At 43.5% G+C, this 19,176-nt stretch overlaps 1 protein-coding gene and 1 pseudogene across 1 annotated transcript in view; one reads left to right on the plus strand and one right to left on the minus strand.

The window, feature by feature from the left end:
- LOC124596250 (prolyl 4-hydroxylase subunit alpha-2) overlaps positions 1-19,176 on the plus strand; it is a 345,289-nt gene that overhangs the window by 43,302 nt on the left and 282,811 nt on the right. The gene's annotated exons all lie outside the window — the stretch shown is intronic.
- Positions 9,709-9,826, minus strand: LOC124597177 (annotated as a pseudogene).

The raw sequence follows: 19,176 nt of genomic DNA on the forward strand, positions 1-19,176 counted from the left end.
TGGAACCGTGAAAAAAATTAGTAAAAAATACAAACTGAGTAGTCCATATACAAGATAGGTAACATCAAGGAGAATGCGAGCTCAGCAGCGCCGTGGTCCCGTGGTTAGCGTGAGTAGATGTAGAGCGAGAGGTCCTTGGTTCAAGTCTTCCCTCGGCTGAAAATTTTACTTGCTTTATTTTCGCAAAGTTATGATCTGTCCGTTGGTTCATTGCAATAAGTTTAGTGTCTGTGTTTTGCGACCGCACCGCAAAACCGTGCGATTAGTAGACGAAAGTACGTGCCTCTCCAATGGGAACCGAAAACATTTGATCGCAAGGTCATAGGTCAACCGATTCCTCCACGGGAAAACACGTCTGATATATTCTATACGACACTGGTGACGGCATGTGCGTCACATGACAGGAATATGTTGTCAAACCACCTAACTTGTACACTTAGCGAATGGGTAAAATGATTCTTCTACCTTGCCCGATTTAGGTTTTCTTGTAGATGTGATAATCACTCCCAAAATAGCGATGAAAACATAAGAGTTTGTCACATAAACTGAAAATAAAAAGTTAAACTTTTCACTCGAAGGAATACTTGAACCTAGGACTTATCGTTCCGTAGCTGCTCTCGCTAACCACGGGACCACGGCGCACCTTGACTGCCAGTGTCCTCGATGTTGCCTATCTTCGCATGGACTACTCAGTTTGTATATTTTATTAATTTTTTTCATAGTTGCACACAACTTCTTCCTGTTTTCTCGATTGATCTGTGTTCAGTTTTTCAAGGTCTATCCACTGTGCCAACTTATAACTAAATCTGAGGAGGGTGCGATGGGGAGGTTCCCTTGTCAGAAGCAGTCAGAAGAACAAATACAAGTTGGCCGATGACACGACGGACCGAACGACCAACCAACGGCCGTCCCCGCTCAAGTCTCCTTCCGTCGGACAGTGTATGTGTGTCGCCAGCGGTCGGGGAGTACTGGATGTCCGGACCTCACTGGCTGCGTCCCGACTGACTGCCGACACACGACGATCCCGTAATACTAGCGGTCGCTCAAAAGATAATACGACAGTGCTCTTATCGATAAGCGCTGCTGCTGCCACTCACGGGCAGGCAAGCCAGTAAACTAGGCGACAGAACCGTAAAGACAAGATGACAAGAAATAAACGGCATGAATAAGAGCCGCGCACGGATCAAAACTTTTAGGTAAAATTTACACAAACCTCAGTTTTACAATTTTTAAGTGCTCAACTAAGCCGTTGGCCAACCAGTGAAGACAAAAAAAGTCGAATGCTGGAAAATAATTCGTACAATCGCACATTTTTGTACAGTGGTAGGAGGGAGACCCATGACCAACGTAGTTACAGATCGTGATCGGTGGGCGGGGGGGGGGGGGGGGGGGGCTGAGTGGGGGAGTGGGTTCATTTGAAGGCCACTTTTGTATATTTTTCTTGAATAACTCGGAAATTACGTATTTAGTGAAAATGCATCCCTACACAATATTTAACTACATTAAATTTCCAACAAAAAGGTCCTATTCATTATTTTCTGTACGACTAATAGCTTGCTCGTAGTGAGTGAGAAAATATGAAAATATCGCGTGCGGTTTTTGAAGGAGATACGACATAGTGGGTTGCATAAAACATCGCTAAGGGCAGCTGAATCACCCTGTACGATATTAAACAAAAATATATAACAATGTGCTTTCTTCGTCGCAGTCGGTTGTGGCGTTCGCTGTGTTATTCAGCGGTTTGGTATTTAACTAATTTGTAAATGAAAATGGTAATGTTATTTCATTACAGTGAGTAATTAAAAAATAATTTTTTCTCCCGGCTAAAGATTTGGTCAAGTTGCTAAAGAACTTCAAGTTGACGTTGTGTTAAAGTGTTGTCTGTAAGTTGTGTGTCACTAAATCACAGTTCATACAACAGATTCTATACGACTATTGATTATGATGGAAACAGTTATCTTCAGCAGAATGATCATTAAAACCACCGAATATCAGCCGCGCACAACACTGACGTATGTTACCTGAAACAATATTCTTCGCAACTCGTGCGTAATTAATTTCGGCTCCATACATCAGCAATAAAAAGTTTGTTATATGGCTCGCGCTATGAGCACTGCTTTTAAAGAACCAATGTGATTCGCATTATTTTCATTAAAATGAGTTCGGGACCGCCGGTGCACGTTTATTTTTACACATTTTTATTACCTTCGGCATTTATGTCTGCAGAGTTGCGTAATTTGCATTTGCCGCTGAGATAATTGTTAAGATGGCGGCAGACAATTGACAGAGACTTTCTACTGTTAGAGCAAATTTCGTTTTAACGGGATAAGTATTTGAATTAATGCTTATTAAACTTTACTTTTATATTGTGCACTATTTAGACTAATTTTCATCAAGCAAACCTTTGATACTTTCGTAAGAAATACAGATAAAAATGCAATACAAATCGCTATCATCAATGGCTGCGCTCCTTGCAGCGAAAAGAAATAATTAACACAGATAATGATTATTGAGAGAGGAATTAAAGTTACAACATTTATAATAATAATGAACTCTATTCTCAAGTAATAATTAACAAATAATTACAATTTCTTAACAGACCTCAGTTTGATATGCGTCTTTCGTCCGCAGCCTACAAAACCCAACCAAAAAAAGGTAAAAACAAAGGAAGACGAACGCAGATCATAAAAGGAATTTACAATTATCATTGTCTTTGTATGATACACATCGATATTTCCAATTACATCATAAAATATTATATAAATTATAAATATTTATTATCGTTTTGTTTTATTTCACTGTTTTTCTATATGTCGGATAGATAATGTTTATAACTGTTAGAGGCATAATTTCCTCTCGTCGCACGTTAGCTAAAATTTATCTCTTGGGTGTTACACGGTTTTAACAGGATACAGTAAAGTTCTATTTATGACCTGTCGGCTTATGATTAGATTACTGCTACGGAAACTGAACCGTCCGAAACTTTGTAATACTACGCATTCACGGATTAAAACTATTGGAAATTTCGTCTGCGAAGCTACTATTTCAAAGATCCAGCCCCATATGCCAGTGATCCCACCCGATTTACCCATTTATTTTGAGAGACTTCAAATCTCAATGAAGGGTTCGTTGGCAATAACAATAAACAAGGCTCAAGATTAGAGAGGGGGGGAAGGGGAAAAGGTTGGTTCAGATGGCTCTGAGCACTATGGGACTTAACATCTGTGGTCATCAGTCCCCTAGAACTTAGAACTACTTAAACCTAACTAACCTAATGACATCACACACATCCATGCCCGAGGCAGGATTCGAACCTGCGACCGTAGCAGTCGCGCGGTTCCGGACTGAGCGCCTGAACCGCTAGACCATCGCGGCCGGCAGGGGAAAAGGAACAGAGAGTGGGGTAGGAGGAGGGGGAGTGGACATAGAGATGGGGAAGGAGATTAGGACGCGTATCCAATCCCCATACATATTTAGCAATTGCGAAGCCTTGTCAACTTCGCTAGTAAACGAATATACACTGCAGACTATTCAGTTTACTATACCAGGAAGGATACCAAATAACGAAATTGTTCCTATTGTGTATGTAGAATATAGTAGGAAGGACACATGATTTAATTTGTAGGTGATTTGGTAGCACACGGAAATTTAGTACAGACAGCTGATAGCTCTGGCATCAAGAATGGCTCTCACTTGGCTGCGCATCGAGTTGGACTGAGGTTGAATGACAGATACTGTTACGTCATTCCAAACTGCTTCAGCTCCGTCATAGAGCCGCAGTGCTTGCCGAATAGTTGCGTGCCAGTCTCTGAATAGGTAACCCGTGACCAGATGGTTTCAGTAGGTGAAACGTTTTGAGAACGTGCTGGCTGTGGCAGCCGTGTACCGCAAGTCTCTAGAGGAACGGAAGGTTCCAAATGATTGGAAAAGAGCATAGGTAGTCCCAGTCTTCAAGAAGGGTCGTCGAGCAGATGCGCAAAACTATAGACCTATATCTCTGACGTCGATCTGTTTTGCTCGAGTATCATGTCGTTTTTGGAAACCCAGAATCTACTATGTAGGAATCAACATGGATTCCGGAAACAGCGATCGTGTGAGACCCAACTCGCTTTATTTGTTCATGAGACCCAGAAAATATTAGATACAGGCTCCCAGGTAGATGCTATTTTTCTTGACTTCCGGAAGGCGTTCGATACAGTTCCGCACTGTCGCCTGATAAACAAAGTAAGAGCCTACGGAGTATCAGACCAGCTGTGTGGCTGGATTGAAGAGTTTGCAGCAAACAGAACACAGCATGTTGTTGTCAATGGAGAGACGTATACAGACGTTAAAGTAACCTCTGGCGTGCCACAGGGGAGTGTTATGGGACCATTGCTTTTCACAATATATATAAATGACCTAGTAGATAGTGTTGGAAGTCCCATGCGGCTTTTCGCGGATGATGCTGTAGTATACAGAGAAGTTGCAGCATTAGAAAATTGTGGCGAAATGCAGGAAGAGCTGCAGCGGATAGGCACTTGGTGCAGGGAGTGGCAACTGACCCTTAACATAGACAAATGTAATGTATTGCGAATACATAGAAAGAAGGATCCTTTATTGTATGAGTATATGATAGCGGAACAAACACTGGTAGCAGTAACTTCTGTAAAATATCTGGGAGTATGCGTGCGGAACGATTTGAAGTGGAATGATCATATAAAATTAATTGTTGGTAAGGCGGGTACCAGGTTGAGATTCATTGGGAGAGTCCTTAGAAAATGTAGTCTATCAACAAAGGAGGTGGCTTACAAAACACTCGTTCGACCTATACTTGAGTATTGCTCATCAGTGTGGGATCCGTACCAGATCGAGTTGACGGAGGAGATAGAGAAGATCCAAAGAAGAGCGGGCGCGTTTCGTCACAGGGTTATTTGGTAACCGTGATAGCGTTACGGAGATGTTTAACAAACTCAATTGGCAGACTCTGCAAGGGAGGTGCTCTGCATCGCGGTGTAGCTTGCTCGCCAGGTTTCGAGAGGGTGCGTTTCTGGATGAGGTATCGAATATATTGCTTCCCCCTATTTATACCTCCCGAGGAGATCACGAATGTAAAATTAGAGAGATTAGAGCGCGCACGGAGGCTTTCAGACAGTCGTTCTTCCCGCGAACCATACGCGACTGGAACAGGAAAGGGAGGTAATGACAGTGGCACGTAAAGTGCCCTCCGCCACACACCGTTGGGTGGCTTGCGGAGAATAAATGTAGATGTAGTCGAACGCCCTCTGTATGGAGGTACATCAGGACAGCGTGGGAAGAAAGCGGTCTTTGGTTATGTTGGTGAAAGGTAACGTCACGGAGACGAAGATAAGTCACAGCCACCTACCACAACGCAGGAGAAACGTAACACTTGCTGTCCAGATTGCCAGCTATGCAAACCAGAAGTGATAATGTTGTGTACCCAGCAGCATCCCGCACTGTACCACCAGGTATGAGAAACTAACAACAAACACGTGAGATAAGAATCCTTCCAGCGTTTGCTGAGACAATAATGTATCTGTTGCTGTGTGGCGTGCCCTGTCAGACCGTACGCGAATACGTGCAGTGTGCAAGACTTTCCCTGGGCTGCACGTTAGATTCTCACTGTCGACCTCGGACATCGGTTGTATTGAAGAATGGCACCATTATTGAAGAAAGGCGCCATCTGGAAGTATTTTACGAAGTGTGGTAGAGGTGTAGTACAATGCTCCATTTGCTTTAAAAGATTAAAAACTGCAGGAGGCACAACAAACTTATAACATGAAATAAGAAGAAAACATCCACAACGTTCCTAGGACAAGAAGGTAAATTTCATTGACATACCTGTGATTTTATTGACGTGCTATTAATTTCGGGCAATAAAGCTAGCGCGGCTTTTCGCAGGAGAGCTTCTATGAACTCCGTAAGGTAGGAGACGAGGTACGGGCGGAAGTAAACCTGTGAGGACGAATCCTGAGTTGTGCTTGGGTAGCTCAGTCGGTAAGCGCTTGCCCGCAGAACGCAAAGGTGGTCTAAGTTCGAGTCGGGGTGCGGCACATAGTTTTAATCTGCCGTCTTTGCTGGAGACGGTAAGATCGAATTCTGCTACAGCCACAACTCAGTGCCAATCCAGATTTCCTTCACATTCATTAGAATTTTTCAGCCTTTACTGGAAATAACCAGAAATAAAAAACGGACAATAGGTTATTTACAAAACGGTTATTTTGGGCGGTTTTAGCAGTCGTGTAAACTGGAGAAGTAAGAAACCGGTATAATCGAAAACAGTTGATTCAGCGATAACCGCCATCCCTAACCGGGACTCGTTTGAAAAGACGACGTAATGGTACGCATGCGTTCAGTTTGTGTCTGATAAGGTGATGGTCACTGATTTTTGCGGTTCCCAGGGCGAAAGTGCATGAACTGGGCTTTGAACTGGATCCTCATCCACCCTGTTCACCAAACGTAACCCCAGGTGACTTCATAGTTTTCCCTAACTTGAAACTTTAGCCTAATGGGAAGAAATTTTCACCAAATGAAGAAGTGATTGTTGTAGTCAATGAGTATTTTCCAGAGTGCGACAGAACCTATTTTTCCGATGGGATGAAACTGATAGAGGAACGCTGAACCGAATGTATACCCGTCAAACGAAACTATGTCGACAGATAAGGTGAGTTTTCTTGTTTTCTTACCAGACTTATCAGAATACCGTCATAAGCACCATACGAGGAAAGAACAACTAACACAAAGTTTCAAACTTTCTTAGCTTGCACGTAGCCGATTGTTAAAACCATAACCATCAGATTAATACTGGTAGTCTCGGAGAAATTAGGTCAATTGTTGTAAATCAGTGCCTTATTTCAGCTATAAATCCTAAAAAATGTGATGATAGCTCCACGTAGTGTGTAATGACTGAAGCTCGGCTTTATTCCATCCGTCACGTGACTTTTTAAACCTCAAGCCAGATACCACGCGTGCTGCCTTTATGCATCTATGGTCTGAAGACCCTGTAGACAATGAAACAATTTGTCTGTTTTCCTGTACTTGTTAAATTACTTGACTGTGTGCTGCTTTGTTTGACAAAGCATTGATTCGCATTGCACCGTCACGAAAAGTGCGTTAAAGTGAGTGGCCTCACGCGTTTGAACAGGCCCCCACAACAGCACCAGTGGTCGACTGTGAAGGGCGGACAAATTGAATAGCTGGCCGGCGGCCATTAGAGTGGTAAACTGACGCGCGGATTTCGAATGTTTATACATCGCTTTTGGTTATAAAATGCCTTCCCTAGAGTTAGGTCACAAACATAATGCCTCGTTTAAATACGTTACTACAATATAGTTTTTAATTTATGAACAAACAGCAACTAGTCACTGTTTATGAATTTATGTTACGTAATACATGGAATCTGCCATAGCCAAAAGTTATGCACTGGACCCCTAGCATTTTTCGTAGTACATTTACGATAGATGTACGCAAAAAGCATCAAAATACTCGAAGTTTTGCCCACTATGTTAATAGATATTTTCTGACTCTACCTTGCTTTAGATTTTATGACGAAAAGTGCGTTATATATGGCATAGTGCTTTGGCAACTCACGACCAAATTATCAAGTTTCAACCTAACCTAGACCATGAAAACACTACCGATCAGCCAGCTACAACAAACAAGACTTTAGGCAGGCATCCAGTATCGCATTAGTCACAATATTTACTTTCGAAGATGTACACTTCAGTTTATATGTATGGTTTTTTCATATAATAAATGAAACTCAACAACTGTTCCATCGAGAGAAGTTGTGAAATCAGATTACAATTACACACATTCAGTTGCATTTTATAACGATAAAAAGCCTGCTAACTCAAATTTCGTGTTGCTTGCAACTCAACGTTTATAGTTAATATAAAATGTGGTTCACAAAGAAAAATTTATCTTCTGCTGTATATGGTCTGGAAAACGAAAGATGGATGGAACAGCATCATCTTTCAGCTTTCTGCGGTTTACGTAATTTTCAAGGAAACAACTTTCTTCAAAATGATCGGAACTTATAAAATGGTATTCTGTCGGTCGGAAATCTTGCCTCCTGACAGCGTGCAACCATTTTTGTAACAGCTGTGGTTTTGAGAAAGGAAACCTGCAAATATAAGCACAGACATTATGCTAATACCGGGTTACAAAAACATTTACTAAGCAAGTTCACTGACATACAAAACAACTTAAAATATCCACATACCTGTGAAATGCAATATTCGTTCCTTTCTCGAATTTATTTGTACAATTAATCGCTGCACAACTCTTCACCATTGTACTTCTTTTGATTGGAACGTACAGACAGTAGAATTACGAGTAAGAAATACTGTATGTACGCCCCAACAAATGTACAACGTCGGATCAGGGTCTTCCTAAACAACAGTACTACACAACACATTAGACTACAACCACTATAATGGCGTCCAGCCGAAGGTTCAAATTATCCCGCGACTGCAGCGCCATCAGTGAGTCTACTTATTTTTTACAAGGTCTTTGCGTTTGAAGGAGCCACTCGGCGCGGTGGCTGATGGGAGCAGCTGTAACTGCAAACCCCTTGAATTGCGCGCGTATTACATGAAAAAGCGATGTAAATTTTGTAGGGAAATAAAACCGCCTATAAAAACTTTTTTCTAGGGAACGTATTTTTTTATGGCTGAACGGACTTCACTACTCGAATATGCCTCGCACATCTGTATTTCTAAAAGACAGCCCAGTGCACACAATACCAGCTGTAGGTTGCGTATGTAACTGCTTCCAGAGGGAATAAAATTTGACTGTCTACATTTCATGTAATTATTGACCGAATTTAAACATTGAAAATGGTGTCTTAGTCTACTCATTAAGAGATATAATATGATGTTAAAGGTTTAAAATAGTAAGACATGAATCGCGGTAAAACATAGTATTTATGTACTTAGGGAGCGTAATTCACCGTGCGCTAGTACCAAGACGATATGCATCCTGTATTGGAGTATGAGAGCACTTTGTGGTTCAAATGGTTCAAATGGCTCTCAGCACTCTCTGAGGTCATCAGTCCCCTAGAGCTTAGAACTATTTAAACCTAACTAACCTAAGGACATCACACACAGCCATGCCCGAGGCAGCATTCGAACCTTCGACCGTAGCAGTCGCGCGGTTCCCGGCTGAAGCGCCTAGAACCGCTCGGCCACCGCGGCCGGCAGCACTTTGTGACTTGCACCAAACTTTACGAAAGCTTTTCTCTCCGATACACACCTCCAGTCCACAAAATTATGAAAGGGAAAAAGTTTATTGATTACTATATTTTCGCTGTTCACGCGGTAAAACTGTTGCATGAGGCATCATGTTTTAGTTCATTACTTCTTTACTACAAACACAATTGACAACACATTTTACAGTAGCTATCGACAGACACCACTAAATATACCTCCAAAATTATTATGCGATACGTGATTCAGGAGTTTTGAGTTCATGAACGTTGCGGTGCCTGTAAAACTTAGCTTCTCAACAACACTCCGTCTTCAGGTCACGAGTGGCCTACCGGGACCATCCGACCGCCGTGTCATCCTCAGTGGAAGACGCGGATAGCAGGGGCGTGGGGTCAGCACACCCCTCTCCCGGTCGTTATGATGGTATTGTTGACCGAAGCCGCTACTATTCGGTCGAGTAGCTCCTCAATTGACATCACGAGGCTGAGTGCACCCCGAAAAATGGCAACAGCGCATGGCGGCCTGGATGGTCACCCATCCAAGTGCCGACCACGCCCGACAGCACTTAACTTCGGTGATCTCAAGGGAACCGGTGTATCCACTGCGGCAAGGCCGTTGCAAAACATAGCTTTTACTTAGAACTAAATGGAAAGTTCCCTGACTGTACTCATACCCTGTGCATTAATGAGAGCAGTTAGCGAATTCCAACAAACTTTAAACAAAATTTCAAGCTTTTTCTAAACTTTTTCTCGCTTACATGCTTGATGTCAAACATTTACCACATAATCAGAAGTTTGAAGCTGCTTTATACATGGAAATTAGTTTCTTGAAAGAACAGGGGGTGTACTGGTTTTTTTACAATTAACCTAGGTAGCGCCCCTTTGTTTCGACGGAACACCTGGCGAACAGTAAAACTTGCTTCGCTGTCACGACGATGTTGCCCCTCTGTTGGCTGTAGTCCGTTTTTTTTTTTTTTTTTTTTTTTTTTTCATGCTACCCAAAGAAGGGCTCATACAAGGTGTGTTTCAAGAGGCTGATTCATTTCTAAGTAGGGGAGCGCGCGCTGACCGGTTCCACCGGGTGTGGGAAGTAGTGGAGGGTCTCAGGGAACGAACTGACGCTGCGGCAGTTGCCTCCAGAACCCTGGAGAGTGCGCATCGCTTGCAGCATGAGTGCGTGTCATTGACCTCGGTCGAAAAGTGGCAGAGGCGGAAGTGGGGCAGCACTTGGAGCAGCGTTATGCGATTAAGTTTTGTGTGCGACTGAACAAAACTGCCACGGAGACTCACGGTGTGATTCAAGAGGCCTTTAAGAAAGAAGCCACGTCCCGTGCAATGGTTTTCATGTGGCACAAACGTTTCAAAGATGGCCGCGGGAGTGTTGAAGAAAACGACCTTTCCGGGAGGCCATCATCAAGCCGAACGGATCAGAATGTGGAGAGAGTGCGGGAACTTTTAAACAATGACCATCGTCTTAGTGGACTGGGACTCAGAGCACGGTGTGGAGGATTGTGATAGAGAATTTGATGACGCGAAAAGTGTGTGCCAAACTGGAGTGATTCACAAGGAGTTTGTTGCTCGTGGACAGACTGTCATAGGTAACTTTTACACTGGCGTGTTCCGCTGCTTGAGGGATCGAGTTCGCCGCATCCGCCCGGCGATCAAGGGCGATTGGATTCTCCACCACAACAACGCGCCGCTCACACGTCGCGCGCCGCCGCCGAAGTTTTGGTCAAGTTCAACGTGACAACACTGCCGCAGCCACCCTACAGCCCCGACTTGGCTCCAAGTGACTTTTTCCTCTTCCCCCGAATCAAGACTGGCCTAAAACGAAGCGATTCGACGCCATCCAGCAGGCTTCTACAAGAGCCCTTGACAGCATGACGCCCGAGGCCTTCCAGAAGGGCTACGAACAGTGGAAGACGCGCTGGCAGCGCTGTGTTGATGCTGAAGGATCATATTTTGAAGAATTTTAGTCCACTTTACTTAAATGTGGCAACCGGTTCCCATGAGATCACCGAAGTTAAGTGCTGTTGGGCGTGGTCGGCACTTGAATAGGTGACCGCCCCGCCGCCATGCGCTGTTACCATTTTTCGGGGTGCACTCAGCCTCGTGATGTCAACTGAGGAGCTACTCTACCGATTAGTAGCGGCTTCGGTCAAGCATACCATCATAATGACCAGGAGAGCGGTGTGCTGACCCCACGCCCCTCCTATCCGCATCCTCCACTGAGGATGACACGGCAGTCGGATGGTCCCGGTAGGCCACTCGTGGCCTGAAGACGGATTGCTTTACTTAAATATCCAATAAATTTCTAGTTCTGAGTTAAGTCTTGAAACTTTTGAATCACACCCTGTAAATCACGCGGGGGGCCATCGATACCGATCTCAGGTCACAGTGCAGCGTTGGTGGGACACGTCCATCGCTCAGTACCAGAAATAAATGGGAATTGCCCGCTACGCCGTCTCACTATCGATGAAAACTCGCGGAATGTCTGGTTGCCAGCGTCTCCACGCAATCATCGGTATGAATTGGTCGTTCTCTGTGGGTTCTGTGCGGTGTACGGGCTCGGGCTCTCTGTCTAATGCCTCTCGCTGAGTTTCTAGACCTTAATTGGTCGCTAATGGCTCTCTCCTCGCCTAGCACCTGCGACAGACTACATCAGTGAACCCTCATAGGAGCTTTATACTCGTACACCAGCGTTTACGCCGTCGGCTATATTGTCCATTTAAACATTTAACGAGAAAACACTGGGAGTCTGTCGTTCTCTTCCTCCACTGTGGATTCAGCGTTAAAGTGGGCACCGTGCAACTGTTCTAGAAATGTTCAGGTGCTTCGCGACAGGATCTTTTCTATCTTTCTTTTTATTTAACTGTAGACCCACTCTCGTCAGATATTTATTTTATTTGTTGTTTATTCAGCCTGACCAAATTACGGTACTAACGTCTCCTTTTACATCGGACTGGGAACAACACATTCCAGATAATATTGCAAAACATACCCAGTTTCTGCTTGTGTTCCTGGTTCAGTTCCATGCTTCTGAGAATTATCAGGACAACTACAATTATCAATACAAAAACTATTAGTGAATCATAATAATAATTGGCGTTAATAATAATAACAACGATAAAGTGCATTAAGAATAACAATAATGTTGAGTAGATTAACACATTTGGAGCCATGTTTAGTATGATCAGAAATGGAAGTGATAATGAAGGAGGAGAAGATTGAAATGACAATAACAGTCGTTGTTAAGCAAGGATAGACAATCAGTAGAGGACTTGTACACAATGGGGAGGGAAAGTGGTGGGGGCAGTGGGCTGACAAGAACGAGCGGTAGACAAGTACACGAAAGAGGTGACAGGTGTACTATTAGATGCGTTTTAAATAATGGCATTCATTTTCTATAGCCTGCAGACTACTTCTGATTTATAAAAATTACTCTAGAATATTAAGGTTTTTCCAAATGAAAAAAATTCTACTAATATTTAAAAGTGTTGCATTCGAGAATATCTTAAAAGTGTTGCATTCGAGAACATCTTGTTAATACAGTATTTAATCCGCTTTTAATGTAACATACACCAATAATCACTACATGAAATCAAATAAAACCAAAGTTGTATCAAAAACCAGTTACATATTAAATACATTTTAGAACTGAAACTATTGGGAATTAAGAAAGTTTTCCGTTCTCAACAGAGGTAAAATTGTTTAGACATTAAGGAAAAGCGGTTAATTTGCAAATACAACATGTTACACTGTAAAAGACCTTCGGTTTAGAGGTATAAGATGGTTCATATATTATGTAACTAGCTTTAAAAATATATTTAATTGTACGTACCGTAACAAATTGTAACTGACTAATTACAAAATATTCCAAATAGTTTTAATACTTTAGACGACACGTAAATGTATACAGCTCGAAACACTGACAACTGATGCACAAAAAACTTATGGCGGTCTCTAGTGCATATTACATCATGTGACTCTAAAATTAATCACTGGACTGATGCAACGATCAAAAGAACATCGGATTTTCCTAAGTACACTATCCTCTACGCACAACATTCTCCAGTACAGAGCTCAGCCTAATAGCACCTACAAGGTGCGACAATAAAGTAATGAGACTGATGTGAAAAAAAAGTTGCTTACCGTTTTAGTCAAGGTTAGTGTTGTCTCCTTCAAAGTTGTTCCCTTCTGATTGCACACACTTTTTCCAGCGCTTCTGCCATTGATGGTAACATTTCTGGAACTCATCTTCTATAATATCCTCCAAGACCCTCGTCACAGCTTTTTGGACATCTTGTGTTGTTTGAAAATGGTGTCCCTTGACCGCCATTTTGGCTCTTGGAAATAGAAAAAAGTCGCACAGAGCGATATCTATTGAATAAGGTGGCTGTGGTAGTACGGAAATTTGTTTTGAGGTTAAAAATGGCTGTACTGACAGAGCAGTATGAGATGGCGCATTATCGTGATGCAGAATCCAATGATCAGCAATGTTAGCACGGACACAAAGAACTCTTTTACGAAGTCTTTCTAAAATTTCGTTGTATTTATATTGGTTAACTTTTTGTCCAGGAGGCACCCACTCTTTATGAACAATTCCCTTGGAATTCCGTGAGGTTGATGGTCATCCACTGCGGTCTTCATCTTCAACATACATTCTGCCTTCACTAAAAATTTTATGCCAACGAAAAACTTCAACTATTGACATAACCTCCTTTCAAAAAGCGTTCTGAAGCTTACCGTAAGTTGTCGTCGCGTTTCCACCCAATTTAACGCAAAAAGAAATGGCATACCGTTGCGCAATATTATCCGGTTCCATTTCCATGACGAGAGCCACAAACACGTGTTAACTTATTACAGCACAACTCACGACTGAGCACTTGCATCGATGTGCCGCTTGGACTAGTACCAGCTTATAGACCAAGGTCAAAGATATTGTACCTACGCAAGTCTGCAGGGTTGCCACATCTTGCAAAGAAAATTAGTCTCATTACTTTATCGCCGCACCTCATATTGAGCTAAAACACTCGTTGTATTGCCGTTCACAGCTGATTTTTTCTCAGAATTGAAACTTCTTGACAGGTTGCAGAAATCTATACGCCGGATTGAGATTGAAACCATGGTCTTTCTCTGTTGCAGTCAAACAAACCCGTCGAAGGGAGAGAAAGCACTCTGTACAGCAGGGATGTACAGACTTGCAAGTACCGTCAGTCGCAACCCTTAGTGTGACTACGTAAGAATCAGAAGTTCAAAGATAAGTTTTAGAGAGACAACTTATAGCGGATTGGGGTGCTCCTGCCGCAACGTTAGCTAGACTGGACTCAAAAGAACTAAATTCTACAAGGGCCCGCACTAATATTTTTGACAGCGAATGAAAGATTAAAAAAATTACAAGAACACACGGTGAGGGGGGGTCATCATCAGATCATTGGTGGGCAGCATGCGGCCCAAGGGGTCGCAATCTGCGGATCCCTGCTCTGCTAGATGGCGCGGAGAAACGGGAAGTTGAGGTTGGCAACCTTGTAGATGTTCAATAAGTAGGGGGGTGGGGACGTGAAACTGTCAGTTAGTTACGGACATTTAGTCGCAGTGGAACAGTGTGGAGTATGTGGTCGCCGTGAATGCCTATTATCACCATCGTGGAAGTCTGACAGCTGCGCAAAGTGTGTTTCGGTGCCACTGTGAGATTTCGCCCCGCAGTCAAGTTCCTTGTTCACACGCAGTCAGCTCGAGGGCTCGTAACTTTGAAGAGACTAGTTCGGGTTTTGGGGAAAAACATGACCCACTGGGCGTGTATTGTCTGTACATACACCAAAAAACACTGACGCTGTTCGAGTTACAGTGGTAAAGCGCCCTTGTCGTTCGCTGCGACGAATTGCTTCGTTGTTGGGGCACGGACGTCGGAAAGCGCGAAGGACACTACTCAGCCATCGCCTTCATCCTTACGAGGTTTGTTCAAAAAATTCCGCAACTTTGCCCACGAAATGTTTCCACGCTTACTTTTTAATTATTTTGCATGGTCTCCTTCGAAATACTCTCCTCCACAATTGCTACACCGCTCCCTACGCCGTTTGCACTTCAGGAAGCAGTCTTTGTACGCCTGAAATGTTCAAAAGTGTGTGAATTCCTAAAGGACCAAACTGCTAAGCTCGTCGGTCCCTAGACATACACACTACTTAAACTAACTTTAATTAGCTTATGCTAAGAACGACACACACACCCATGCCTGAGGAAGAACTCGAACCTCAGGCAGGAGGGGCCGCGCAATCCGTAACATAGCGCCCCAGGCTCTGGGGGATCGTGCGAAGCGCTATCTGCGAATCTTGTTCTATCCCGTCTATCGTTGCAAATCTTCGGCCTTTCAACGGCGTTTTCAACACTGGAAATAAAAAAAGCCCGCAAAGTCCAGGCCTGGAGAGTATGGAGGATGGGGCAGCACAGTGATTTCGTTTTTTGTCCAGTATTCCCGCACCAACAGGGGTGAATGTGGGGGTCCGTTATGTGATGCAAGAACCATGAATTGTCTCACCATATTTCAGACCGTCTCTTTCTCACATTTCCTCACGTGCAACACGTGCCGATAGTACGACCGATTAACAGCTTGCCCCTGTGTCACGAATTCACAATGAACTAATCCTTCAAAGTCAAAGAAAACTGTCACCATGTCTTCGACATTTGACCTGACATGACGATCTTTTGTTGGTCTTGGGAAACCTTTCCCGACACTTTGTGGAGATTCGGCCTTGATTTCAACATCATAACCGTAGACCCACATCTCATCACCAGTTATGATTCTCTTAAGGATCATCTCGTTTTCATTTGCTCGATCGCAAACCTCTTCACAGATTGCGAGGCGAAGGTCTTTCTGGTCTTGATTCAAGAGCCGTGGGACGGACTTGGCGGTAATATGATGCATTCGAAGATGCTGTGTCAGTATTTCATGACATGATCCAACTGAAATGTTACATTACTCTGCAGTCTCTCGCGCAGTCAGTCTTCGATTGGCAAGCACAGTTTCGTTGACGCTCCTGACACGAGCGTCTTCGGTAGATGTCGTCCGGCCCCGGTAGCTGAGTGCTCAGCGCAACAGCATGTCAATCCTCAGGGCCTGGGTTCGATTCCCGGCTGGGTCGGGGATTTTCTCCACTCAGGGACTGGGTGTTGTGTTTTCCTAATCATCAATATTTCATCCCCATCGACGCGCAAGTCTCCGAAGTGGCGTCAAATCGAAATACTTGCACCCGGCGAACGGTCTACCCGACAGGAGGCCTTAGTCACACGACCTGGTGGTAGACGTCGAAGGGCTTCCTTTAATTCCCGTCTGGCCATTTTTAAACCGTGTGAACCATTCGTAACACAGAGTACGGCTTATGCACTCTCCACCGTAGGCTTCCTGCATCATTTGGTGTGTCTCTAGGATTTCTTGAGCTTCACTCAAAGTTTAATGCAGATGCGTTGCTCCTCTCGCTGTGCATCTCAAAATTCGCATAATGTGCGACACAGCGTTTTACTCAATACAGCACTGAACAGTAACTAACAGACATACAACAATGAAGTTACACGGTACACAACACACAGTACTGTTACACAGTAAACACAAGCGTATGCAGCGATGCCCAACCGCATTTCGCCCCAAACATACCAATGGCGCAAAATTACGGATGTTCCAGAATTTTTTGAACAGACCGCTTCAAGCTTCGTACGCTAAAACATCATCAGGAAACAGTTTCAGATTACTGCTCACACTATCCATCAGATCACTTATGTATATAGAGAACAAGAGCGCTCCGATTACACTTCCCCGGGGTACTGCTGTCGATACCTTTACCTCTGATGCACGTTTGCCGTTGAGGACAACATACTCGGTTCTGTTCCTCAGGCATTCTTTTAATCAATACCATTCATGCCTTGTCAAATGGTTCAAATGGCTCTGAGCACTATGGGACTTGACTTCTGAGGTCATCAGTCCCCTAGAACTTAGAACTACTTAAACCTAACTAACCTAAGGACATCACACACATCCATGCCCGAGGCAGGATTCGAACCTGTGACCGTAGCGGTCGCGCGGTTCCAGACTGTAGCGCCTAGAACCGCTCGGCCATCCCGGCCGGTCATGCCTTGTCACTGTGACAGGCGTCTTCAGAGCTCCGTTCGCAAACTATTAAGCATAGGTAGCTCCTTGCGATCAGTGTGTTATTTGAGCTTCTGCAGCTTCATTCGTTCTGCAGCGTCTTCGTTCCTTCTGAAAGTTGTACCGCAATCGTTCCTGTGGCAGCTGAGACTTATTGGGAGCTCTGTCCGGGCTGGAATATATTCGTTCCTCAGATAACAGTTACCTTGGCGGACTGCCGGATGTCCAATCGTTCCACTACACAAGTAGCGTCACTGTTCAAATGTTCAAACGTGTGTGAAATCTTATGGGACTTAACTGCTAAGGTCATCAGTCCCTAAGCTTACACATTACTTAACCTAAATTAACCTAAGGACAAACACACACACCCATGCCCGAGGGAGGACTCGAACCTCCGCCGGGACCAGCCGCGCACAGTCCATGACTGCACCGACTGAGACCGCTCGGCTAATCCCGCGCTGTTCAGCGTCATTGTTCCAACGCGTAGGCCACGGCATGTTTACATCTCCAGATACGCTGTGAGCTCTTGACTGCAGTCCTGTAGTCACTTGTTGTGGGAATGTCACGTACTACAGGAATTTAAAGTATAAAAAAATTACATTTAATTGTGTATGTAATCAATAATAAATAAAAATCAACCCGTAATATCTTTCTGTAATAGAAGAGAGTAACAAAATTGCACTGTGTGATACTCGTGTTCAGACCTTATATTTAAAAACAACTGTCGGTAACATGACGAAACTGCGGACGTCCCAATGTAAGCATACACTGATCAGCCAAACCATTATTACCACTACCCATCGTGTCGTTAGATGCCGCCTGGTGGTGTTGCGGACACATGACGCGTGACAAAAGACTGTAAGAGGAGCAGACAGATCACTGTAGCGAAGATATGGGCTGCAAATGAGGGAATCCAATGAGATAAGCTACTTTGACAAACGCCAGATTACTGTTATGGAGTCCCTTTTAACGAGTATCTCGCAAACGGCGAGGCTGGTCGAATGTTCACGTGCTACTGTCTTGAGCATCTATGGAAAGAGGTAGAAGGACAGTGAAACTATCAGTACGCTCTAAATCGTTGGACGTCTACGACTCTTCACAGAACATAGGGTTCGGAGGCTTGTCTACTCTGTAACGTAGGACGGATGGTGGTCTGTGGCATCTCTGCCGAAAGAGCACAATGCTGGTGCACGCACACAAGTGTTTCGGAGCACACTGTTCATCTCACATTGTTGAACAGGAATCTGCGCAACAGACCACCCGTATGCATTCACATGTGAAGAGCACAAGGCAAAAATGATGATAGTCACTTTTTTGTAACTTTTCAGGACGACGAATTTTCTGCTCTAGTCTCTCGTATATCATAAACGTTCACCGTATAATTATCACAACAACATTTTTATTGTTCTATATCTATTTGTTTAGGTAATAAATGTAATATAATAAACATTTTCAATTTTAAGGTGCTTTATTAATTAAAAACTTAAATAGGTACACGAAAAACATGGTAAAAGTGATGGTAGTCATAAAAAACTTGGTAAAAGCGATGAAAATCCACTATCTTTCTGTGCTTCTTCAGTGGATCTTGTAACGTGTAAACAGATTCTGTTTACCGTTTATTTTATAAGATTTATAATATTCAAGATTTTAACACATTAGGCCCATATGGATTTTATTTTAATACTGTTAACTACAACTTATGTTTTGTGAATGAGGAAGTTCTTCAAAGTACTTTCGAGCAGATGGACTGCAAAACTGCTTCAGCTGCTGCAGGTTTTGGTACTTTCCAGGTTTTCGTTTAATCAGATCTCGAAATAAGCAAACTTTTGGGCTA

The sequence above is a fragment of the Schistocerca americana genome, chromosome 2, assembly GCF_021461395.2.
Source record: "Schistocerca americana isolate TAMUIC-IGC-003095 chromosome 2, iqSchAmer2.1, whole genome shotgun sequence".
Lineage (NCBI taxonomy): Eukaryota > Metazoa > Arthropoda > Insecta > Orthoptera > Acrididae > Schistocerca > Schistocerca americana.